The 25,913-nt window shown below is 37.5% G+C and overlaps 1 protein-coding gene across 3 annotated transcripts in view; it reads left to right on the top strand.

The window, feature by feature from the left end:
- Positions 1–25,913, top strand: part of Rabgap1l (RAB GTPase activating protein 1 like) — a 569,277-nt gene that overhangs the window by 365,487 nt on the left and 177,877 nt on the right. The gene's annotated exons all lie outside the window — the stretch shown is intronic.

The following is a 25,913-nucleotide window of genomic DNA, read 5'->3' as shown; positions in this document are numbered from 1 at the left end:
TGGAATGATTAGGAGATGTGGCCTTGTTGGAGGAAGTGTGTTGCTGGAGGTGGGCTTTGAAGTTCAAAAGCCTATACTCTATGCCTAGTTTATATCTCTGTCTGCCTGCTGCTTGTGTAAACATCCAGCTACTTGCCTAGTGCCTTGCCTTTTGTTTCCCATCATTGATGATAATGGACTATCCCTTTAAAACTATAAGCAAGTCTCCCCCAAATGCTTTCTTTTATGAGTTGGTCAGCAATAGAATAGAAACTAAGACACTAGGAAGAAGAGTATGAAGCTAGTCTAAGATCCTAAAAGTAGAACTTCCACATGACTCAGTTATTCTCCATTATTGATACACACACACACACACACACACACACACACGCACACACGTACACACACACACATATGTATTCATTCAATGGAATGAAATCATCACACTAAAGAAATACTTATTTGTGCATTTTTATTGCAGACATATTTATAGTAGCTAAGATATGGGATCACCAATGTGTCCATCAAATAAACTGGTAAGTGAAATAGAGCATACACACAACAAGGTATTATTCAGCCATAAACATAAAGAAATACTGCCGTTTTCAGCAAAATGGATGGAACTGGAAGTTATGGTGTTAAACCAAGTAGGCCAGACATAGACAAGTACCATGAATGCTGGTTTTTGTTTCTTTTTCAATACTGTTATTCTTTCAGAAATTCAGGAAAACTTTACAAAACACAATTTAGGTTCTGTTGCTTCTGTGCTGAAACCCCTTATACTGTTTGTTACACCATGACACATTTTCACTGGCTGGTGGCCTTCCCTTCCATCCCAGCAGTACACTAGTCAGTCTTTCTTACTGTGCTTCAAGACTGTCTGCCCTCTTCTAGGTTCTGTAGCTTTTATGTTTTTCAATTTGTGTTGTTTTTTGTTCTTCTTCTTACATCACGATATTTACTCTTTTTCCCTTGTTTTTATTGAGCTATACATTTTCCCCATTCCCCATTCCTCCTCCCCTCTCATCTTCCACTCTTCCCCATTTCCCACACACTCCCAGTTACTTAGGAGATCTTGTCTTTTTCCCCTCTTCCTAGGTGGATGCATGTGTGTCTTTGTTACGGTCCTCTTTGTAACCAAGTTTGCTGTGGTTGTGGGCTACATGCTGGTTATACTTTCCTTTATTCTAATATCCACTTATGAGTGAGTACATGCCATGTTTTTCTTTCTGGGTCTGGGTTATATCACTCAGGATTTTTTTTTCTAGTTCTGTCCACTTGACTGCAAATTTCAAGATGTCATTATTTCTTACTGCTGAGTAACACTCCATTATGTAAATGTACCACATTTTCTTTATCCATTCTTTGTTTGGGGGGCATCTAAGTTGTTTCTAGGTTCTGACTATTATGAATAGTGATGCTGTGAACATAATTGTGCAGATCTTCTTGTGGTGTGAGTATGTATCCTTTGGGTATATGTTCAAAAGTGGTATTGCTGGGTCTTAAGGTATATTGAGTCTCAATTTTTTGAGAGAAACCACCATACTGATTTCCAAAGTGTCTATACAAGTTTGCACTCCCACCAGCAATGGAGGAGTGTTCCCCTTTCTCCACATCCTCTCCAGCATAAGCTGTCATCAGTGTTTTTGATCTTGGCTATTCTGACAGGTGTAAGTAAGATGGTATCTCAGAATTGTATTGATTTGCATTTCTCTGCTGGCTAAGAATGTTGAGCATTACCTTAAGTGTCTTTCAGCCATTTGCGATTCCTCCATTGATAGTTCTCTGTTTAGATCTGTATCCCACTTTTAAATTGAATTATTTGGTCTTTTGATGTTTAGTTTCTTGGGTCCTTTGTACATTTTAGAGATCAGTCCTCTGTCAGATGTGGGTTAGTGAAGTTGTTTTCCTATTTTTTAGGCTATTGTTTTTGTCTTGTTGACCATGTCATTTGCTTTACAGAAGATTCTCAGTTTCAGGAGGTTCCATTTATTGATTGTTTCTTTCAGTGTCTGTTATATTTAGAAAGTGGTCTCCTGTGCCAGTGTGTTCAAGGCAACTTCCCAGTTTCTCTTCAGTGGGGTTCAGTGGGGTTGGTTTTATGTTAAGATCTTTGATCCATTTGGATTTGAGGTTTTTACATGGGATAGGGATCCCATGTAAATAGATAGGGATCTATTTACACTCTTCCATGTGCCCACATACAGTTATGCCAGCGCCATTTGTTGAAGATACTTTCTTTTTTTTTTTTTTTTTTTTTTTTTTTTTTTCCATTTTATACTTTTAGCTTCTTTGTCAAAAATCAGGTGTTCATAGGTGTGTGGATCATATCAGGGTCTTTGATTCAGATCCATTGACCCACCTGTCTCTCCATCTTCACTCTAGCTGCACTGCTTCCTATTTAAAGGGTAGTGTTCCTTCCTCTAAGAAGCTTTCCTTGCTCACTAGTTTTGTTTGGTTTGAGACAGGGTCTCTTTCTGTAGCTCTGGATGGCCTGGAACTCACAGGGATCCACCTGTCTCTGCCTCCTGAGTATTGGAATTAAAGGTGTGCCCAACCATGCTCAGATCCCTGGCCATCATTACTAAGTAGATCCATTCTTTTATTTTCTATAATACCTTGTGATTAGCAGCTGTTCACCTACTCTGCTTTCCAAATATCTGTTTCCACTGCTAGGTTACAAATGCTCAAAAGGTAACATATGTTTTTATGTCTGGCTTGATATGCACATCTAAACATCTGTTGGAGGAAAATAGAAATGAAGAAATTGTGGGCAAAGGCATTTTTATCTTCTTCATTTAAATTCTACAGGCTTAAAAATAACTCACCTCGAGTTTTATAAAAAAAAAAAAACAAAACAAAAAAAAAAAAAAAAAAAAGTAAGATAATACCTTAGAAATTCCTTCCATTTCACTTAAGATTTCTACAAAGCAGAAACCTAGATAGTAGCTCAAGAACAGTGAAGATTTATTGTGAAAATGTAGTTCCTAGGATGGGCAGGCATCCAGGTATCTGCAGGTGACCATGCTCTATGTCAGATGTTCTTGTCTTCTGGCCTCCCCATTTGTAGCTCTGCTGTTTGGATGCTTCACATATCTCAGAAGGTATGAATGGCATTTCACCTCCAGTATACTGGATTGCTCTTAACAATCTCCGAATGTATCTTTTAGATAAAATTTCTGGGACCAAACCAGACTGACCTAACATGCCTTCAGATAAGCCAGCATAGTGATAAGTCATAGGTAGCAGTCATCTTAGGCCAGTTACCCATCTGTGGGCCAGTACTATGTGTAGGGAATTGGACTGGGCAAGTCATATGACCTCTAACCCTACCAAGAGCTGTATGTGGAGGCAGACAAAGTTCCTGAGAAGGGATGTTTTGGATTTGACAGAGGAAACCATTTGTAGTGTTTCCTCTATCATAGCTCATAAAGTAAAATTCCTAGGGTTGACTACATTAGAAAGTGACATTTGACAAATATATTTATTAAGTAAAATTCTCTTGCATCCCAAAGACAAGCTATATTTTAGGGAGTGGAACAATTGCAAAATAGGATTTAACCTTTACAATTATAGCTCAATCCTTAGAGTTAAACTGTTTCTGTGTTCTAAGTCATTCCTTGGTAAACTTTTTTATGTAGCATTTTAAATGAAGACAACATGCAGGCTTGACCTATATTAGCCATTTTAATGACACCTGCAGAGCTGTGTGGAATATTTGAGTGCTTCCCATTCTCAGGAAGTTGGGTTGTAAAAACACTTAACTAGTTCTTAATGAAATACTTCCACTGCAGTTATTAGTAGCAATGTCCTCTTATTTATAGATTAATTGCATTTTGTCATATAGTAGCAACTGGTTATATTTATAAAGAGGCTTATGTGAGAGAAGTTACTGCATTTATTGTTCTGTTTTATACATAGCTATGTTTATCTGACAAATTCCTGTATTCTAGTTTTTAAGTCTTAAAGAACAACAGTATGTTAGCAGGTGAGATTTATTAGAGTGTGCTTTTGTGGGTGAGACACCCTACTAAAAGCTGCATACCTTGTTCTAAACCACATACAGTACTGCCTTATACATCCTTTATATATTTGGCCAGTTTAGAAATACATTTTTGCATGTAAAAATTTTTAAAGAAATTCTAATTATTCTTGTCCTTTAGCCCCACAGAAAATAAACAGATTCTTTTTTATTTCTTAAGACAAAAGTAAATAAGTTATTAAAATAAATCATAATTTACCCTCCTGTTAATGTTGAGGTCTTTTCCATTCACAGTCCCAGGCTGTCTCATTGCAGTGCTATTAATTTAATATCACAGGTGTGTCAGACCACTCTGGCAGGACTTCTCCATGATAAATCACTTTTTGGGCTGCATTCTTTGACATTTTAACCAAATAAACGTTTGATCTTTTCTATTATCCGGGGCCTCTTAATTATAACTGTGCATACAAACCATTATTAACATGCTGTCAGCTAGTTATTCAGCTGCCTGTACTAAGTTGCCATTGTTCTGGGCAGAAGAGGCATAATAAGACCTTCTGGACTCCAGTCTTTTAGGTTGTTTCACCAGAGCATTCAAAAGCTCTGATGTTTTAGATGTCCACTTGACATTTTACCTCTTGTCCATGTTCTAGTAGTGTAACCCATTTTGCTCTTCATTTCTGAGGACTAATGCAGGAAAATTCTTACATAATTGAATAAAACAATTTTCTGTTTGCACAGTGCTTCCTTGACCTAAGAATTGGAGCTTGGGACATGCCATAAATGTGGTTGTTGTTTCTTAAGATATCTAATTGTTTCTTATGTAAGACACTTAAATCATTTGAAAGTGTAATTACTTAAAGCATGTCTAGTTGTTCTTCAAGTATCCCAGTGAAGTAGGTGCATACTACTTTAGAGAGGGATTTTGATTTGCTTATTAACAAATACACGAGTTTCTATTTTGTTCATAAGAATTCTTAATACAAAGAAAAATTAGTGCTTTCTTAACGTACAAATCATTTATGAGTGGAAAGACTACCAATTGACTCTGGCCTTGAGCATGTTACACATGCACAATACCACTGAATTAAGGAGTAACTAACTTTAATTTTACTTCTAGTGTTAAAACAGGGTGTTCTTAACTGGCCTTAACTGGCCAGTTAAGCCAGGCTGACCTTGACTCACTCTTTAGCGCAGGTAGGCCTTGAAACAGACCTCTGAGTAGTAGGGATTATAGGACTATACCACCAGGCCCAGCTTCCAAATCTCTTTTATTCTGCACATCTTCCTAAGACCTTGTTTATTAGTAGTAACAGGAGTCTCTATGAAAAGATGAATGGGAAAAGCCCTGGTATTATTTAAACCTGTAGTTTATGAGCCCTTTCTTTTCTTACTAAATCAAATCAAAATACATTTTATTCAAGAGTTTTCAACTTGAAAATTAATAAATTGCAATGATCTGAAATTAATTCTATTGAACATATTTAAATGAGTCGGCATTGAAACTGAAAAACAGCCTTCAGAGCCTCATGTTACTCTGCCTACCTACTTGTCCAATGATGTGCTAACTGTTGATCCAGATTTTCCCCCACCCCTTTTAATTGTAGTTTCATGTTTATGTTTGGGAGTAAATTACATGGAAATTTTAGAAATTATGTTCTTGAGATATTTTAATGTCAGATACAGTCCAAGCCTAAAACAACACCACAGTCCCCACTAATAGTTGATTAGTTATGCTGTTGTGTCTTAAAGATGGAGGGAATGATTCTGTTCTCTGACACTTTAGGGTCTGCAGGGAACCCCTCTAGGGTGGAGAATTATTGGGATGGGACTTCTTTACAAGCTGCTCTTGGGCAACACTAGACACTGCCCAACCACTCCTTTCTTGGTACTTGGGTGCTTTTTTTGTAGAACCTTCTTTTTCTTTCTCTCTCACAGCATGGCCTCTCTTCATTCTTTAGTCTTTCTTCTTTGGTCTTACTCTTCTGAGGGTTTCACCCTGCTTTTCATTTATTTAGTTTGACCTAATTTTATACTAGACAGTGTTTCATCTCTGACTGGGATGAAGAAGATGAAAGGAAACATTTTGTATTGGTCTTAGAATATGCCATAGACAAGTCAAAAAGACATTCTTAATTGCCAAGGTGACAGACAGTTCTGTTTCAACAATCTCTGCTTGGAGCTATTTATTTTGTAAAAAATTCTTTTATCCTTGTTAGGGAGTGCCTAGTCCTAAAAGGAGAAGGAGGAACTTGAATTCTCTAAGACCAGATAAAGGAGGAGGGGGAAAAAAAAAACCTGTCCTGACTTATCTGATGTACAGTTGACTCTCTCTCTGTGTCTTAACATCTAATTACCTCATCATTCATTTTCGAGACCCTTGGTAACATGTATCTTGATACATTATTCTGCTGACAATAAAATATTCCTTCAGGTAGGTCAGGCTTAGTGTGAGCATAGTGGAGATACAGAGCAATCAATCTTCTGAAACCCTCTGTAGGGAGTAGGAATAGCGAAAGAGAGAGCAGTGCTGAAACTTTAGCCACAGCTACAGCAGTGGAGTGATGACAGAGCCCTCAGGCAGAGGCAGCACCTTCCTCATTGTGACTTTGAATCTCTGAAGCTTTCTTCATGCAGATGCTTCAAATGACGTTTAATGTCGTGATGAGCAACATTTTTAATCTATGTATTTTTCTCCAAGATATGCAAACTACTTTTAAATATCTTTGATAGAGATAATTCAGAATTTTGTTTGACGTTTACCAACAAATTTGAGTTGTATTTTGCCTACTTTATTATCTTCAGCTTTGAAATCTCTGACAGATTTGATGCCAGATAATACTTTGAACCAAGTGGAGTTTCACCCATTTACTCTAATCTTGCAAACTGTAGAATTACACTAAGGCAGTACATATCCATTAAATGTTCTTCAGTTCAGGGAGGGTCTTTGAACTTAATCATTTTGATAACAACATTGGAATAATTGTTACTTGCTTACAACAAAATAAGACATCAACCTCCTTTTCCACTTTTCTTTAATGGGACTATACTAATGATTTTAGAATCAGACATAGCCAATCCAAGTACACAAAAGAGAATAAAATAGGTTAGGTACAGAACAATGAAAAACACATGGAACTATAGCTCAAGCTCACATTATTTGGCCAAAGAGAATACATCACCAGTCCAAACTTGGCTAAAGCCTACAGAGTCTGGCCTTTGACTTAGAGTGAACTAGGACATATAATTTCATGGAGGGAGATTTGGAAATGATGAGAGTGACTTAACCATAATAAATTGCTGTGTTTGTGTTTTGGAAGTCCATATTGCAAAAGCCACATTTCTTGTGATTACAAAAATAAGACTGTTGGAAGAGTGTAATTACACTTGAAAGCATCAGATGGCATTTCTCCAAGCATAGTCCTTAGACAGTTTTCATCACAATAATTTGGGGCAGGGAGTAATCTCAAAAGTTACTAGAAAGCCACAAAAATAAAAACTATGAGATAGCAAATTTGGTAACACATGCCTATAATCCAATACTGGGAGCTATGGCAAGATGATCCACCACTAGTTTGAGACTAACCTGGGCTATATAGAAAGATCCTATCTCCAAAACAAAAAGCAAGTTTAAAAAATAATAATAAGCAATAGCTTGTGAAGTAATAACATAGGCAGAGCTGTATATTACTTAACTTAGGAATTGAAAGTTTAGAAATAAACTATTTGTATTTGAGGGCAGTTGACTTTAAACCAAGGTGCTATGGTAATTAAATAAGGAAATATTAGTCTCAAAGAAAGATTGCTGGATAACTGGATATCGACATATAAGAGAATAAAATTACAACTGTACCTCACAGTATATATACAAGAATTTAAATGGAGTGAGCAAAGATCTAAATGTAAAAGATAAATCTATTGTAAATATTCATAGCTGTGGGTGAGGTAATGATTTTCTTTATAAGATATTCGTGGTGGCTGGAAAGAAAGCCTAGCAATTAAGAGCACTTATTGCTCATTCAGAGGATGTGGGTTCAATCCCCAGCACTGACATGACAGCTCACAATAGTCTGTAACTGTTCCTAGCTGTCTGACACCCTCTTCTGGCCTCTGTGGGCACCAGGCACACACATGGTGCACAGACATTCATGCAGGCAAACACCCATAGTAGGAGTAAAGGAAAGAAAGAGCAATAAAGCTGGAAATATATAGTGTAGTGTGTAGAGTACCTGCCTAGTAAGGACCCTAGGGCTCTGAGTTTGTTTCCTAGTTTCTCAAAAAAAACCTGTCCAACATGAAAGATTCTTTCAAAATGAGGCCCCAGGGTACCTGTTTCACAAATGAATTAGCGGCTATGTGTGTACACATATTGAACTGTATTTGAACTAACAAATCACCTTTGGTATAATTTCTGTTACATGCAATAATTGGGGTAGAATGTTCTGTTCCACACAGGAGGAACTGAGTTATATGGGTGTGGTCCTTTCTGTGGAAGGAAGTAAAGAGCAAGATGGAGAAGCAGGTTAGTTAGTTGCTAAGCTATTACAGGTGTTGTCCTCTTCATGGAGACGAGGCAAGAGACTGTACTCCTTTCAATTCTTTGAATTCATTAGTGTGTCAGATTCTGAGAATTAAGATAATAGTTGAGAGTAATGAATTCAGAGAAATGGAAATGTTACAGGAATATCTAGCACTGTTTCTTTGGTTGCTGCATTTTTAGTGTTGATTCTAGGGTAAAAACATGGTGTGCTGACTTTTTTCAAAGCTGTTTTGGTCAGATGTTACCATGATCATATCAACAAAGCCAAGTTGACAGAGAACAGACACACACATTTTAACAGCAGAACTTCCTCACCAATTGTATCTGGATCTGATTTGTTTCACACCAATGCAGAACCAATTGTGATTAAAAACAGGCATGAGAATTTAGAACAAGTGGGAACCTTTTAGAATTAGCAGTGAAGATGGGCCTTGAGCTTTCAGTGACACAGGTTCTGTGTACCAAGTTGCTGGGCTTACAGGAATGAGCCACCATTCCTGGCTTCACAGATACCATTTTAAAAAGAAATAGGGCCAGTGATAAGATAGCTAAGTAGGTAAGGGCATTTGCCACCAAGCCTGATGACCTAAGGTTGATCCACATGGTAGGAGAGAATCTACTTATGCAAGTTGTCCTTTGACCTTCTTACATGGGGTGTGGTACCTCTCCCTTCCAAAAACACAAATGAATGAGTGAATGTAAAAATTTTTTAAAAAGTAATAAAGTTCAGTACTCAGTAAGTTCTGTATGATTAATACCATTTCTTCTTAATTTGATTAAATCTTTTTTTTTTTTTTTTTTTTTTTTTTTTTTTTTTGTTATTCCAGACAGGGTTTCTCTGTATTGTTTTGGAGCCTGTCCTGGAACTCACTCTGTAGGCCAGGCTGGCCTCAACTCACAGAGATATGCCTGCCTCTGCCTCCTGCGTGCTGGGGTTAAAGGTGTGTCACCAACACCCAGCTAAGTCTATTTCTTTATTGACAACAAAAGTAGATAGTCAAGCTTAAGAGATTTTACAGTTTTGTATGTTAGAAGGGTTTTGTTAAATGTAAATGCACTCATGTGATATAAGACGAGTGTTTTGTTCTGTTTGAGACCGGGATTAGATGGGACTACCTCTTCTTACTCCTCCCTTTCTTAAAAATGCACATTTTAATTAAAATACAATTATCACTTCCCTCTTCCTCCCCCACCCAGCACTCTCAAATTCATGGCCTCCCTTTCTTTGATTATTATTGTTGCATATATATTTGTATATGCACAAATATATAAATACAACTTGCTAAGTCTGTTTGTCTCCTCCCTCCTCCCCACCTCCCTGTGTGTGTGTGTGTGTGTGGTGTGTGTGTGTGTGGTGTGTGTGTGTGTGTGGTGTGTGTGTGAGTGCGTGTATGTGTGAGTGTGTGTGTGTGTGTGTGTGTGTGTGTGTGCACGTGCGCGTGTGCGTGCACCTGATTTCAGGGCTGACTACTTTGTGAGGGATAACCAATCAGAGGGTTTATCCCTAGGAGAGGCTGATTCTTGGTCTCTCTAGTGGTTGGATTTTCCCTCTTTCCCAAACATGTCTTTAGATGTTGTCATTGTTCAGGTCACTTCATATGAACTTCTGCCCATGCTGCTTTGTGTCTAACAGGATTCTCTGTACCTCACTCTGAAGCACGGGGTCTGATTTAATCTTTCTGTCAAATTTTGGGTCTTTGAATGCTCCTTCATCTTTTGGGCTCGTTCCACAGGCAATATTTTTTTTCTCTATTTTAGGCCATTAACATTATTTAGTGGTGGAGACACAGAGTTAATAGACTTTTTAAAAAGAAGTCAGGTTGGAGTGAGCAGATACAAATAAAGAGACACTATGCTGAGCCATAGGAGTTTGCTTATAGATTCTTGGTTGATTCGGGTTTTTTGAGGAAAGATATCAAGACATAGTTTAGGCTGGCCTGGGACTTGATACCTAGCCCAGCCTGGCCCCAGACTCAAGCTTCTCCTTTCTCCCATACCTGAATGCTGGGTTATAACCCTGTATCACCATGCCTGCCTGGGCATTTGCTGTTTTATGAGTCTAAAATAATTAAACATTGGCAGTTCCCTGTGTTTCAGTATTTGAAAATAGTGATATGTTGGGCATAAGACCATTAAGAACTAGCAACCTCTGATCCATACTGAGGACTGTGTACTATTGAGTTCCAGTGTCACTGACTGAGACTGTCACTACATGACCCACAAATAAAATCCTCTGTGGTATCTTCTTGGCACAATTATTGATTGTATATGATGTATCTGAAAATCATTGGCCACAAACTCAGCACTACTCCGAATTCCAAATCAATCTATTTTGAAAAGCCTGCACACTTACATCTTGATGCCCAGGAGAACCATAGTTGTCTTTGTGTTGTTTTGTCACATGTTCACACATTTAAGTAAAAATTATCTGTCCAAAGAGATAAAGCCTGTTAGCTTTGACTTCCTCCCCTCACACATAGCCTTCTCTACTGGAGGAGTTTGAAACCCAATTTTGGGAACTACAGTTACATAAGTGGGAAGCCACTGAAAATTTAGATTGTGGCAATCACAAGGTGACACTGATGGTTCTACAGTGTTATCTGAGACAGCCAAATTTAAGGTGGTATAGTGTTAACGACCTTGTGTACCTTAAGAACAAATGCTGAACTGAGCAGACTTGTCCATAATCTCAGCATTTCGGCTGAGGCGGAATATGGTTGAGTTTCAGGCTTACTTGAGCTACACAGCTAGGTCAAGACTAGTCTGGGCTACATAGTGAGATCCTGTAACAAAACAAAGCAATGGAATGCTGAAATGATTTATTTATTTCCTTTATGAATTTGTCATTTAACTTTTGTGTCTTTTACAAAATACACATTTACTTTTGAGGAGGGCACAAGTGCCAAGGTATATATGAGGAGGTCAGAGGACATCTTTTGGTGGTCAGTTCTCTCTTGTCACTATGTGGGTCTGCGTGCTTGAACTCAGGTCATATCAGCCTTTGGCAGCAAATGCCTTTACCTGTAGAGCTATCTCTCCATCAATAGCAGTTATTTCTTTTATCTTCTGTATTAAGTATACATTCAAAAGTATGTTATATAATCCCAAATTGTCTAGCAGGAGTTTATTTCTGCAATATTGTGGGGGAAGAAACATGTTATATAATACATGCAGTTTGCAGACTAGAGTTTCTGGCTAGTTCTCTGATGTGATTTCTTAAATTTGGTGAAAATAATTCATAGAAAACATTTGTGTGTTATATTCATCATGATTACTTGGCTTTTAAAGGTTGGGTTGCTAAAACTTCATATTAGAATCTCTAAAGGTTTAAAGACATTGAAAGGAGTGAAAAATCAATGACTCTTTACTTTGGGATACCAATATGAGACAGACTGACACTCACAACAGGGAGGAGAACACCAGGAAATCCCAGAGTAGCTTGAAATAAGACTTAGTCTCTGTCTCCAGAAAATACTCAATAGTTCGTCAATTCAGCATCTAGGGTACCAGAAATGCTAATTTAAAAAGAATTTCACCTCATTTATCTATTGAATAATTAAATTAATATTGAATACAATATATGCTGATATTGAGATTATCCTAAGAGATACCATGGTTAATAAAATAGAAAATCTTCTTATATCCATGGCACAAACTAAATAATAGATATATACATAATAAATACAAAAATGCATGCTATTGTAGAAAGTGCTATGAAGGAAAAGTTCAAATTGCCAAAAATTTTTATAATAAAAAAACATAGATGGTTTAAATATATAGCAGTTGAAACTGATGTCTGAGAGAAAAGTAGAAGTTCCCCTGATGAATGATAGCAGTACACGTTGAAGTTCTCGGGTGAAAGCCTCTTAACTTTAGAACACAGAGAGCAGTGGGCCAGAGGTAAGTAGGAACCAAACTGCTATACTTTGATGGCTTCCTTGAACCTGTAGTGTTCATTCCAACTTCACCAAACAATCCTTAAAATCTCTCTCTCCCTCTCTCTCTCCCCTTCTTTATCTCTGTCTCTCTATTTCTCTCTATCTCTGTCTCTTTGTCTGTGTGTTATGTGTGTGCAAAGGTATGGGCACATATAAGGGACATGTGTGGCGGTCAGGACAATTTATGGGACTCTGTTTTTCCTTCCACCTTTCATGGAAGGATCAAACTCAGATTACCAACCTTGTATACCAAACACCTTTACCCACCGAGCCATTTTGTTGCCCACCCCACCCCCATGGATGATATTAATATCCTAGTAATTGCAAGATGTGGTTTTAATGGTTCTGAGATGAATGTGGCTATAGTAAATACAGTTAATGGGATAATGAGACCAGGAAGACACTACTGCTTGGGAAGAGCTGGTGATGGTGGTTAGCTGAATTTGTTTGGTTACAGAAGAAAACTTAAAGCATAACTTTTTTAAAAAAATAGATTTATGGTTATGTTTAATGAAGTAAGTGAGCTGAGCCTTTAATTGAAAAAGAAAATGGAAGATAATGAAAGGAAGGAATGTGGTAGCTATATAAATGACATACTGAATAGGAATTAGAGTAATGACTGAATGCCTGAAAAAATAGTAGTTATGACAGATCTTAAACTTGTGAGAGATTGTGGAGAACTGAAGGAGTTGAATGTGAGAAAAGGGGTGGGGCTGAGCAGTGATGGCGCACACCCTTAATCCAGCACTTGGGAGGCAGAGGCAGAGGCAGATCTCTGTGAGTTTGAGGCCAGCCTGGTGTACAGAGCAAGTACCAGGACAGTCAGAGCTGTTACACAGAGAAACCATGTCTCAAAAACCAACAAACAAACACGGATGGGGATAATGTAAATGCGTAATCACTTACGAAATTCTGAAGAGAATTTTAAATGTTGAAAGAAGAAAAGAGAAGGGAAGAAAGACAATCCCTGTCTAGGTCCTTGCATGGGTGGAATCTTCTCTTGCTTGGAAACAGCTTGACAAAAGCTTGCTAGATTGGGGTAATTTGCACTTTATATAATGGGGTTCAGCACTAGAGTAAAGGTGAAATAGGGATTGACAACACCGTATGAACATGAGGAAGAGGTTGTATATTGCCACCTGATCATTGTCATCTGTCATCCCAACCCCTGGAAGGCAGAGGCAAGATCAGTTGTCCAAGTCCAGCTTCAGTGTAACAAGTTTCAGACCAGCCTGGGTTACATGACACCCTTCCTTTTGAAAAGTATATTTTGCCTAGAAAAAAATACTTGTATAGAACAGTGGGAAAATGTATGTTCCTAAACTCTCCGTGTATAACAAGGGATATTTTTTTGTGAGACCTACTTACTATTGTTATTTATTTTCTGAAATACTGTTTCTATTATTTGTTGTTGTTGTTGTTGTTTTGTTTTGTTTTTACTTCCAACAAGTTTTTCATTTGGGAAGAAGTATTTCGTGGAGTTTAGAGCTAAAATATGATACAGCCAAAATGTATCATCTTCTCCCCAGTTTACCTTTAATTTTCATTTTAACCTCTGATGTTTTAATTTATAACTTTCCTAGAAGTTGCATTTTTGATGTCCTTTATGTTTGGAAGGAAGACGGTGCTGGCTCTCTGGGTCATGCAGAGGGGCTCACATTCTTCAGTGCTCTTAGGTTCCTATGATAGTTTGGGGGGGCTTCTGGAATCAAGGGGTTACAATGAGGTGATGATAAAAACCTAATTCCTCATGAATTATCCTTGTTGATTGGCATCTTTGTTTTATTGTTGAATTATTTTGTGCAATAAATGGTTTTCTCTTTATTCTTCTAGTAATCAGAATATTTTTTAATGGATTCAAAATTTTAAAATGGATTTTCACTATAATTTTCAGTTATGGGGTAGTCTTATTGGTTGTTTCTGGTCTCCTCATGAATCTGCTCATCACTGCTGAATCAAAAGTAACTTATGTCTTCAGTTTTAGAGAATTACCAAAAAGAGGTCTTTAAAGTTATCTGTTATTATTATAAAGCTAGCTCCTTTTTTGCACAAGATAAACAAACGAATTTTAATGTGACAATATGTTCATATTACAGTTTCTAATTAGGTATGATGATATATGGTTTTTGAAAAATGAGTCATCTTCTAAAGGTTACATATTTTGGCTGCTTGGCTTTTATCACATTTTCTTAGTTCTTCACCACTGATGAGTAGTGCCACCTGCTGTTTGTGGAAAGCGTTTTGTTTTGTTTTGTTTTAACTACGATGTAGGCTAGATTTATGATATCCATGAAAAAATGGCAAAAATAGATTAAAGAGAAAAGGCAGAAGTGAGGCTGGCAAGATGACTCAGTAGGTAAAGGTGCCTGCTGCCAAACCTGATGGTCTGGGGGGGACTGAGAGACTCAAATGGTAGGAGAGAACTGGCTCCCACTGCTGTCTTTCTTCTGTATTTGTACTTCCCTAGCCACATGTGCACCTACACACATACACCCAAAATAAACAAATTCTCTTCTTGTTCGTTTTGTTTTTTGAGACAGGGTTTCTCTATGTACCCCTGGCTGTCCTGGGACCCTCTTTGTAGACCAAGCTGGCCTTGATCTCACAGAAGTCCATCTGCCTCAGCTTCCTAAATACTGGGATTAAAGACATGTGCCACTACCACCGGGTTTAATAAATTCTTAAAAATTAAAATCAAAAGCAAACCAATTTAAAACTTTGTGGTTTGTGTCTTATTTACTTATCTATTTTATGAAATCCTCTTTAAAATCTGACAAGCTATTGTACTCATATTATATCATACTTTTGCTTACTTGTGCATCCTAATTTATCAGAGTAGCATTCCTCAGCATAGAGTAAGTTATTAGCCAACACACATCTGCTCATGTTTGGTTAACTTGTCCTTGGTTTGTTTTTATGAACAGGTTGCTTGTCACGAACTATAGCTTCCTGCAAGTCACCTGGTTTCTCAGCTCCTCTTACTCATTTTGTGTAAGGAAAGAATGTCCAAAGCATAGGTCATGGGCTGGAGAGATGGCCACAGTTATGAGCCCTGACTGCTCTTCCAGAGGCCTGGGTTCAATACCTAGTATCCACATTACTCAGTATTCACAAACATCTGTAACTGCTGCCCAGGGGATTCGATGACCTCTTTGGTGCACATGTGATGTACAGATATACATGCATGTGAAATACCACTCTCATAAAATAAAATAAATATTTAAAAAATTAAAAACAACAGCAGCTAATAAAGCAAAGTTGTTAGGATAATACTTGTCATACTCCTAAAACAGTCCTTCCCTTTCACAGAATGTTATTATTTTAGTGAAACTTGGTTTTCTGTGAATTTCCTGTTTATATTAATTCAAAAATACCATTCTTTATGAATCATATTTAGTCAAGTGTGGTGGAACACACTTATAGTCCCAGCATTTGGGAGGCAGAGGTGGGTGCATCACTGTTAAGTGGGTTCAGGCTCTTGAGGTCTATGTTTAAATACACACACACACACACACACACACACACACACACACACACACACACACACACACGGAGGGAGAAAGGAAGCAGAGAATCAGATTTGGCTGCTTTGGGATCACAAACTCTCACAGCACATACTTCTTCAGCAAGGCTTGTGAAAAATTAAGAGAGAGCCAGCTAGTCCAGATTCTGGCCTTCTGCTCCAAGGCAATTGGTGTCGTGTATTCATTGGAACTGCATTTCATACTAACTTCTTAGATTTTACTGCCAGCACTGATTTTGTTCTCACCTGTAGCATTTTTCTCTTGGTAACAGTGTTAATCTCCAGCAACATTGCTAAATAATGTTACTAAGAAAATTACATGCAAGACCCAATTACTGTTACATAATCACTGTCAGTCCCAGTGCTGTAACTTTTAAATATTTTATTAGAAAGAATCACAGTTTGCTACAAATTTTATTGCTATTCATATTTGTGTCCCAGATTTGGTGTTAGAAGAACCATGACTGATGAGAAGCTTAAAGCAACAGTAGGTACAAAGTTCTTTAGTAGCAGTCCATACCATGTATGCTTATGCTGCAGGATTTCCCCTAATTTAAAAAGAAAAAAAAACCAATGTGTTCATTTATTCATTACCAGGAGGTTACAGTGGTTTTGAGGAGAATTCACGGACATCAAGAAAGAAATTATAATTAATGTGTATGAAGACAGGTTGAAGGAATTAAGAATATTTAACCTGAACAAGGATATGGTCAAAAGTATCCTGGATAATGTTTTAAAAAATGTGACAAGATGTTCTTTCATTTCCTGAAATCAGAATAAAAAGAAATAAATTTACACTCTAGAAAAAGGGACAGGAGCATTAGATGTGAAACCAGTCCACGTAGTAAATCTGGCAAACACAGAGACTGGGCAGCATTTGAATGTCCAGCTGCTCTCCTCAAACTCTGCCTAGTATCAATATCTGTTTCTTGTAGTCAGGATTTGACATCTGCAGGCTCAAATGGATACTTGTACCATGGCCTGTCTAGCTTAGGAACAATTAGACACCTGCTGATGTCAAACTGCTGTGCAGCTGGACCATGGAAATCATTTATATTACCAATTAGAAATACCAAGGATTATGTTCATTAGCTTCTACCATTTCCTAGAGGGAAAAACTATAAACTCTCTATCTGTTTTTTAAATGTATTATTCTTTGCTCTGTTTCTTCTAAGGCACTAGTTACCTCCAATTTTCTAGAGACCCAAGGTTTTTGAAACAGAGTCTCATGTAGCCCAAATCAGCACCAGACCCACTGTATAGCCGAGAATGGGTGGCATTTTCCCACTCCTGCTCACCATGCCTGGCAAGTGATTCTTGGGAATTGAACCCAGACCTTATGCATGGTAGGTAAACATTTTGCAAACTCAGCCACACCCTAAGGTATTCCTTTTAAGACTAAGTTACTGACAAAATTGTGTTATTAGCTAGGAAAGGGAATAATTGTTCTTAAAAAAAAAAGTATAGAAGAAAGGTACAGATCAACTTTCATCAAAATAAATAGTAGTTTTCTTAGGCCCTTGGATAGCTGAAATTCCATGTGAAAATTCTGAGTTCACCTTTCGGAACTTTGACACGATGATTTCCTTCCTCCTTTCCTTTCCTTCCCCTTCCCCTTCTCCTTCCTTCCTTCCTTCCTTTCTCTTTTATTCTGAACTTGTTTTTATTGAGCTGTGTAATTTTTCCTCACGCATCTTCCCTCCTCCCCTCTCCTTCCACTCTCTGCCATGCCCCCCACACTTTCATTTTACTCAGGAGATCTTGTCCTTTTTTCCCCTTCCTAGGTGAACCCATGTATGTCTCTCTTAGGGTCCTCTTTGTTACCTAGGTTCCCTGTGATTGGGGAATATATGTTAGCTATCCTTTGCTTTATGTCTAGTATCCACTTATGAGTGAGTACATATTATATTTATCTTTCTAGGTCTGGGCTACCTCACTCAGGACATTTCTTTTTCTTGTTCTGTCCATTTGCCTGCAAATTTCATGATGTCATTGTTTCTTACTGTTGAGTAATACTCCATTATATAAATATACTACAATTCCTTTATCCGTTCTTTGGTTGACGGGCATCTAGGTTGTTTCCAAGTTCTGGGTATTATGTAACATAGCTGTGCAGATCTTCTTGTGGTGTGAGTATGCATCTTTTGGGTATATGCCCAAAAGTGGCATTGCTGGGCGTTGAGGTACATTTCCAAAGTGTCTATACAAGTTTGCACTCCCACCAGCATTGGAGGAGTGTTCCCCTTTCTCCACATCCTCTCCAGCATAAGCTGTCATTAGTGTTTTTGATCTTGGCTATTCTGACAGATGTAATATGGTATCTTAGAACTGTTTTGATTTGCATTTCTCTGCAGGTAAGGATGTTGAACATTTCCTTAAGTGTCTTTCAGCCATTTGAGATTCCTCCATTGATAGTTCTCTGTTTATATCTGTACCCCATTTTTAAATTGGATTATTTGGTCTTTTGATGTCTAGTTTCTTGAGTTCTTTGTATATTTTGATGATCAATCCTCTGTCAGATGTGGGGTTGGTAAAGGTCTTTTCCCCATTTTTTTAGGCTGCTGTTTTTGTTTTATTGACTGTGTCCTTTGCTTTACAGAAGCTTCTCAGTTTCAGGAGGTCCCATTTATTGATTGTTGCTCTCAGTCTCTCTGCTACTGGTACTATATGAGGAAGTGGTCTCCTGTGCCAGTGTGATCAAGGCAACTTCTCACTTTCTCTTCAGCGAGGTTCAGTGTGATTGGTTTTATGTTGAGGCCTTTGATCCTTTAGGGCTTAAGTTTTGTGCATGGCAATAGATATGGATCTATTTGTATTCTTCTACATGTCAACATCCAGTTATGTCAGCACCGTTTGTTGAAGATTCTTTTTTTTTTTTTTCCATTTTATAGTTTTAGCTTCTTTGTCAAAAATCAGGTGTTCATTGGCGTATGGACTATTCCATTGGTCTACCTATTTTTATGTCAATACAAAGCTGTTTTTATTACTGTAGCTCTATAGTAGAGTTTGAAGTAGGGATGGTAGTGCCTCCAGAAGTTCCTTTATTTTATAGGATCGTTTTGACTATCTTTTTTTTTTTTTTCATATCAAGTTGAGTATTGTCCTTTCAAGGTCTGTGAAGAATTGTGCTGGGATTTTGATAGGGATTGCATTGAGCCTGTAGATTGCTTTTGGGAATATTGCCATTTTTACTATATTGATCCTCCCTATCCAAGAGCATGAGAGATCTTCCAATTTTCTGATATTGTCTTCAGTTTCTTTCTTCAAAGATTTAAAATTCTTATCATACTGGTCCTTCACTTTTTTAGAGTTACCACAAGGTATTTAATATTGTGGGTATGACACAATGATTTCTAGGATATGTAGTGCTTACCTGTATGTCAGACAGTGTTCTGTATGCTTTGCATGTAATTACCCATGTAGTCCTCACAGTAGTCATATTAGATAGATGTAGCTTATGAGGACTCTGAAGTGTGGGGAGTTTAAGTTCTCTAGTTAGAAGAGATGAAAAATTGATTCAGCTGAGTGGTGTGGCTTTAATCCCAGCACTTGTGAGGCAGAGGCAGGTGGATCTCTGTAAGTTCAAGGCCATCCTAGTCTACAGAGTGAGTTTCAGGACAGCCAGGACTACACCGAGAAACCCTGTCTCTGAAAAAAAAATTAAGTCCATCTTTAGCCCATCTTATAGCTACCTCTTCTTTCCCAAAAGAGTTAAAGACAAGAAGTAAATAAGATTTACTTTTGAAGAAAATGTCTGTGACATTGCCCAGTTAGCTCTATAACAAATATAAACTGGGACCAAGATAAGGAAAATTGGCAGGACACAGGGAGCCACTGAGCAGTAGAGCACCTTCCTCTGCAGCCTGGTCCCTCATGTGCAGTCGATTTACAGCCTCCCTGACTGCAAGAGTGTAGGCTGCCCTTCTCTTCCCTTACCAGTGCTGCTCTCAGTTTATACTGCTTTCCTCCTTATACTGTATCTGTACATTTGTGTTTATTATTTAAAACTTGTTCAAGCTGCCACTGATCTGTAAGTACCAGACACCCGCCCACACACACACACACACACTCATAGTATGTGCGTGTACACTTTCCTTTACCTATGCCACCTCCACCCATCTCCTTATATTTTCATTCATTCTTTTGAATATAAACTGTACATAAACAGTAGAATCTGTCAATCATAGCTTTTGATGTAATGAAACTTATAAAATATAAGCTAAAAACAAAAACAATGAAGGACTTTGAGTAGAAAAACTGATCTGAACTTTCCTCCCCTCCTCTTTCTTTTATCCTGTCCCTGCCTTTCTTCTTATTTTGCTATATTACCTACACTGACCCAGAACTTTGGGGATTCAAGCCACCTTTCTTCATTGGCCGAGCCACCTTAGTAGCTGAACTACAGGTACATGCCACTGTGTACAGGATTTTTTAATGGGGCTACCCAGACTACTCCCTATAGTGTGGTATGGGGAATGAGTATAGGGTACCAAGAACAGAAACTAGGAGGCTGGGGACCTTGGTTAAGGACAAGAAGTGATGGAGGGGCTGGAGAGAGATCAGTGTATATGAGTGCTTCCTGCACAAGTGGGAGCACCTGAGTTTTGATCCCAGCTTTCACATTAAAAGCTGGCCATGGCTGTGTGCATCTGTAACCCTAGCACTATGGGGAGTGGAGACAGGAGGATCATTCCTTAGGCTTGCTGGCCACCAGCCTACATCCAGCTTCAGTAAGAAATCAGTCTCAAAGGAATAAAGCAGAGTGCTACAGAGTGGGACTCACAGTATCCCCCTTTGATTTCTGCACATACATGCCTAGCCATAGGCATCTATGCACACATGTCATGTACAATCATCTCAAACACAGGAACACATGATTGTGTCTTGCATAGATTGGGAAAATAGATAACTACTTGAATATGCAATATATTTGGTTAAATACAGCTCACAGAATTTATTGATGGAGTGTAGTTGTGAATGATAACCTTTTTGGTAGAACATCTAGAAAAATAGAATTGTATGTTAAAGTTATGTGGGAAAGATTATAGGAAGAACAGATTTGTGCTGGAAATAAAGAATGTGGAATTATGGATATCTCAGATTCCTATTCTGATATCTACCAAAAGATCTTTAGCTTGATCTCTACTAATGTACTGTTTCTAACTTTTTCCTTCTTTAAGTTTTCTTAATTCAGAAATGAAGAAATGAGGCCTATCTCAGAGGAGGTTTATATCAATGGTAGAATGGCTATCAGACATGCAAACCATGCTGGGTTTGTAAAACACACACACACACACACACACACACACACACACACACACACACACACACACAAGAAACCAATGAGTTCATTTTCATTCTTAGAATCTACAGAGTAGGGTGGAATGAACTAAAATATGTGATATATTGTCACACTCATATTGGACTTTATTAATCAGAATATTTCAGGATGGGATTCAAGAATGGAACATGTAACAGATGCCCTTACCATTCTTCACCAGTGTTCCTCATTTAGTAATTTAGCAATCTTATGTACAAAGAAGGTGAGACACTTACTACCAAACTAATTAAAAGCAGAAGTCTAGCTGTAATAGGTGCCTTCTAAGGCTTTTGGGTTAAAATATCATATTAATGAAATGCTATATTTAACTGCCAGACTGCTTAATATTAATATTAATTTACTATGTTTAGATGGAAATGGAGTTAATTAACAGAATACCTAGTGCCTTTCCCTAAGTTGCAGATTTTTTTCCAGAAACCCAGGATATTCTTGTTTCTATGATATCTTTTACTTTTTTTTCTTTGCTTTGTTATATATTGCTCTTATCTCCCCACCCCCTCCAGTTGTTTTGTAGCTCTCAGACTAATTAACTGAACTAATTTTTTCATCTTTTCTTAAAAAGGAACATCTCCTTGTTCTGGAAGGCAGACCTGTGATTTCCGGTATAATTTTCTGATATGAGAATAGCATTTCTTGGAAAAGAACTTTCAGTATAAGTGGTTTAATTATCCTCCCCTTTTCCATAGATGCCTTCTTCTTGTTGGTGCCTATAAAAGGAGCAATCTTTGTCTTCCATTTTTTGTGTCTGTGTGAGTAAGTTGAACTATATCCAGAAGCTATCAAATGACTGCCCATGCTTCATGTACCAGAAGCCATGTTTGCCCCTTAAATTATATTGCTTAATTGAAAATATCCACAAGGTCATTTTTGTTTTGTCATCTGAAAGTGGAGTAGGTAATTGTAGGCTTCAATAGCCAGAGTTTATAGATTTCAGATATTGCTGATGTATGTAGATAGATGGAAAGAAATCAGGAAAGTGTGGACATATATTACCATGTTTACTGTGACTTTGCCTGACTAGAACATGTAAATCTGTAGCAATAAGAACTTTGCCAATTTAGATATGGTTTCCTCCAGGAAAGCCAGCTGCTCATCAGCATACTGTGTTACATTTAAAAGCTCTTTTCTTTATATATATATCTTTTGTTTCAGTAAAACTTCACATTGAAGTATATGTTACTAGTTTGAAAGCATGTATGTGACTGACTCTCCTGGTAAGGAATATGATTTCCCAGGAATCAAGTGAAGTGTTTTTGCTTTAAAATTTGGTAACACGTAATGAGTAAACAATGATTTTCAACATAATTTTTACAGAAATAATATTAATGGCTCGTTTTCTCTAAAATTTGTATTAGTTTCATAAAATTTAACTGCTGATTTTAAATTTTGTTGCACTGCTGTTTTGCTCTTTTAGTCTCACTGTTATTCTGTCACTATTTTATCATGTTCAAGCTGTACAGTTTACTAACACTATAGTTCCCTAATGTGTGAAGATTGTGTTCCATCTATTGCACTAGAAAAAGCTATATACACATTCCAGTCTTTCACTTGTTTTGTATTTTATTAAGCTTAGCTTGTGTTAGTGTGTTTTCTATAGAACTTGCTGTGTAAACCATGTTGCCCTCAAATTCACAGAGATCTGCCTGCCTCTGCTTCTAAAATTCTGGGGATAAAAGGTGTGTACCACCATGTCAGGCCCATTCCTGTAGATTTTAAAGTGGCTAATAAATAGCTTCCTGTTAAAGTAGAAGACTATTCCAGTGCCTCAGTACCAGAATGTACTCAGGTACAAATCACTGAACAAATGTATTTGTGAGATTTAATAGGAATTATGTGTCCTCAATACCTTTCTAAATGATCATCACACATTTTCTTACTGCTGGCAAGTCATCTAAAGGAACAAAGTGAAAACTGCATTTTTTGTTTCCATTAGCAATTTTTTTCCTAGTAGAATAACATAAGTTCATTTTAAAATTCTTTTCATTATTTTATTTTATGTGTATGAGTGTTTTACCTGCATGTATGACTATATGTATGCCTGGTGCCCCTAGAGACCAGAGAGAGTGTCAGATTCCCTGGTACTGGGGGGTACAGATGTGAGCCACTGTGGGTTCTAGGAATTGAACCCCAGCAAATCCTCTGGAAGAATAGCCAGTGCTTTTAACTGCTGAACAATATCTCCAGCTCCACATGTGTTCATTTTAAATGCATGAATTTAATGTTACCTCAATATTGTAAATACAATATCTTTGCATAATAGAAACACACTGATTTGTTTGCTGTTGGATGCATCAACTCCATTTCTTTCATGAACTTTTTTTTTAGTGAATGTGAATGAAAGGAATATTCATTGGGAAATTAAATAGGTTACATTTTGATAGCATTATATGATTAGAAATACATGTCCCAGAGACTATTTAACATTTTCATTAAGTAATTTTTAGGTTTCTGAAACAATATCTAGCCTCCTGTGCAGATGAATGAATTTCAGGTTTAGCTTAAATATATATTACTTCTGTTATTTTCACCCTGATTCCACATCTCTTAATTAATTTTAACCTACTTTATTTTAGTATCTTAATTTTGCTACTTCTTATTAATATGCAGTTCTCGTCTTGGATTCATACTATAATTTATGGTCTAGGAAGTTCTTAAGAATGTGACTTGCTCCCACAGAATCCCTACCTTTTGATGTGTTATGTTATTAAAGCTTGTTTTCTGCTCAAAAAAAAAAATGTGACTTGCTGTATGCTGTTTCTGAGAGATGTTTTTGTTGTTCTGTGGCTGTTCTTTGGTGGAGCTTCTGTTCCTGTGTGCTAGAAAACTTCTCCAAGTAATTTTTGTTAAGTAGTCATGGCTAAGAACCACTGGCCTAACGTACAGAGAACTGAGCCAGAACTAGAAAGCTGGATAGTTCACTCCTAAATTCTGTGTGTGAACTCAGGTAAACAACCTGGTATATTTGAGTTTTCTTTGTAAAATAGAGCTGTTAATGATAGCTTCTGTGTCTAACAGACAAAAGGTTATTAGAATACCTTAATTTTTCAAAACTCTTGAATTTTATTGCCAGTGTATATGAGAAGGCAATCATGCATGTAGGAGTAAGATAACATTCAGGTTGTCTCTGCCTTGTTGTGGGGGGGGGTCTCACTTGTTTATGCTGTGCAGCATACTCCTGGCCTGCAAGCTTCCAAGATTCTTCTGTCTCTACCTCCCATCTCACTTGCTGAAAGAATACCAGAATTTCATATGCAGGCAACTACATCCTCACTTTTTACATTGGTTTCTAGAATTAAATTTGGCTTCTCGGGCTAGCACTGCATGTGCTAGACCACCTCATAAGCCCCATTGCTACTGCCAAATGAAGCAATATTCTTACAGTTGTTTACAATAAACTGCTGTAAATTGATGGCAGTTAAATATTTCAATGTGAAAAAAGATCTGTTCAAGCCTGGTTAGGTCTTTATACTTTGGGGAGAAAGAAGATTTTAGATCTCCAAAGCACAGGTGACTTGGATTCCCTCTAATTCTCAGAGTTTTCACTACTTTTTTTTGGGGGGGGGGATGGCTGCTAGTGCCTATTAGTGGCAGCCAGTCAACAGAGGGTAAAAGAAAAAGAGTAGAATTGCTCTAAGAGGACAAAAAGAAAAGAAAAGAAAAAAGAAAGAGGAATGTGGTCTGGGACCATAGCTCAGTTGTGGAGCTGTTGCTTAGTACACAGAGAGTTCTGAGTTCAGGAGACAGAGAGAAAGTGGTAGGGGAGGAATGGCGAGTCATATAATTAGAGTCAATTTTTTCAAACTTCACATTGAAGGTCTCTATTCCATGTAGTGGGTGTCCTAAAGAGACATAACTTGCAGGGAACTACTAATAGGCGAATGAGTGGTCAACCAATGAAATCTGTGTGTATCAGGGGAAAGGTGCTAGTCCCATGCATCTTTCTTCTTATTCACTACTCATTTGAGGGAAATAATAAATTATATTAAATGTAAAAATAGCATGGTACTTGGGGGTAGGGAGAATAAGAATCACCTGCTGTTTGTATATTTTATGTTGTATTGGTCATCAGTAATATAGGGAAGACTTAGTTATAAGGGTTTTAAAATAATTTCTGAGGGTCTTAAACTCTGGTAACATGAAATAGTATCTTGATTTTTCATGCTCCAATCCTGACCTCTAGTGGTTGCCCATGAAAAATCCCCAGAGCCAAATCAATTCTTTTGTTGGTTACTTATCAAATTCCAGCTAAGCTATCTTAAAACTTTAAAGAGAGGCAGAGTAAAGCAATGGGCTTTTTGCCTAACATGTGTAATATTCTTGATGAAGGTCTTATGTTTAAAAGCAATCAGTTCCTCTTTACTTTTGCTTGTTAATTATCACTCTCTCCATTCTTTAAGAAACGGAGGGCATTACTGTACAGACCATACAAAAGAGAAATATCAAAGAAAGACAAACTGGGTTCTATTCTGATTATGTGTTGCTTGTTGTATGGTACAAGCTACACCAGAACTGACTGGATTGAAGGCCATAGTTTGGTGATGGGATACTGTTGTCATGTAGCCTCCTGGTGGTGTGCGCTGAGAAGAGCACATTGTCACTTCCGTGATATT

This window comes from Phodopus roborovskii, unplaced genomic scaffold (genome assembly GCF_943737965.1).
Source record: "Phodopus roborovskii unplaced genomic scaffold, PHOROB, whole genome shotgun sequence".
Taxonomy (NCBI): Eukaryota; Metazoa; Chordata; class Mammalia; order Rodentia; family Cricetidae; genus Phodopus; species Phodopus roborovskii.
The sequence above is the reverse complement of the archived record's forward strand: the minus strand, read 5'-3'. Positions and strand labels throughout refer to the sequence as shown.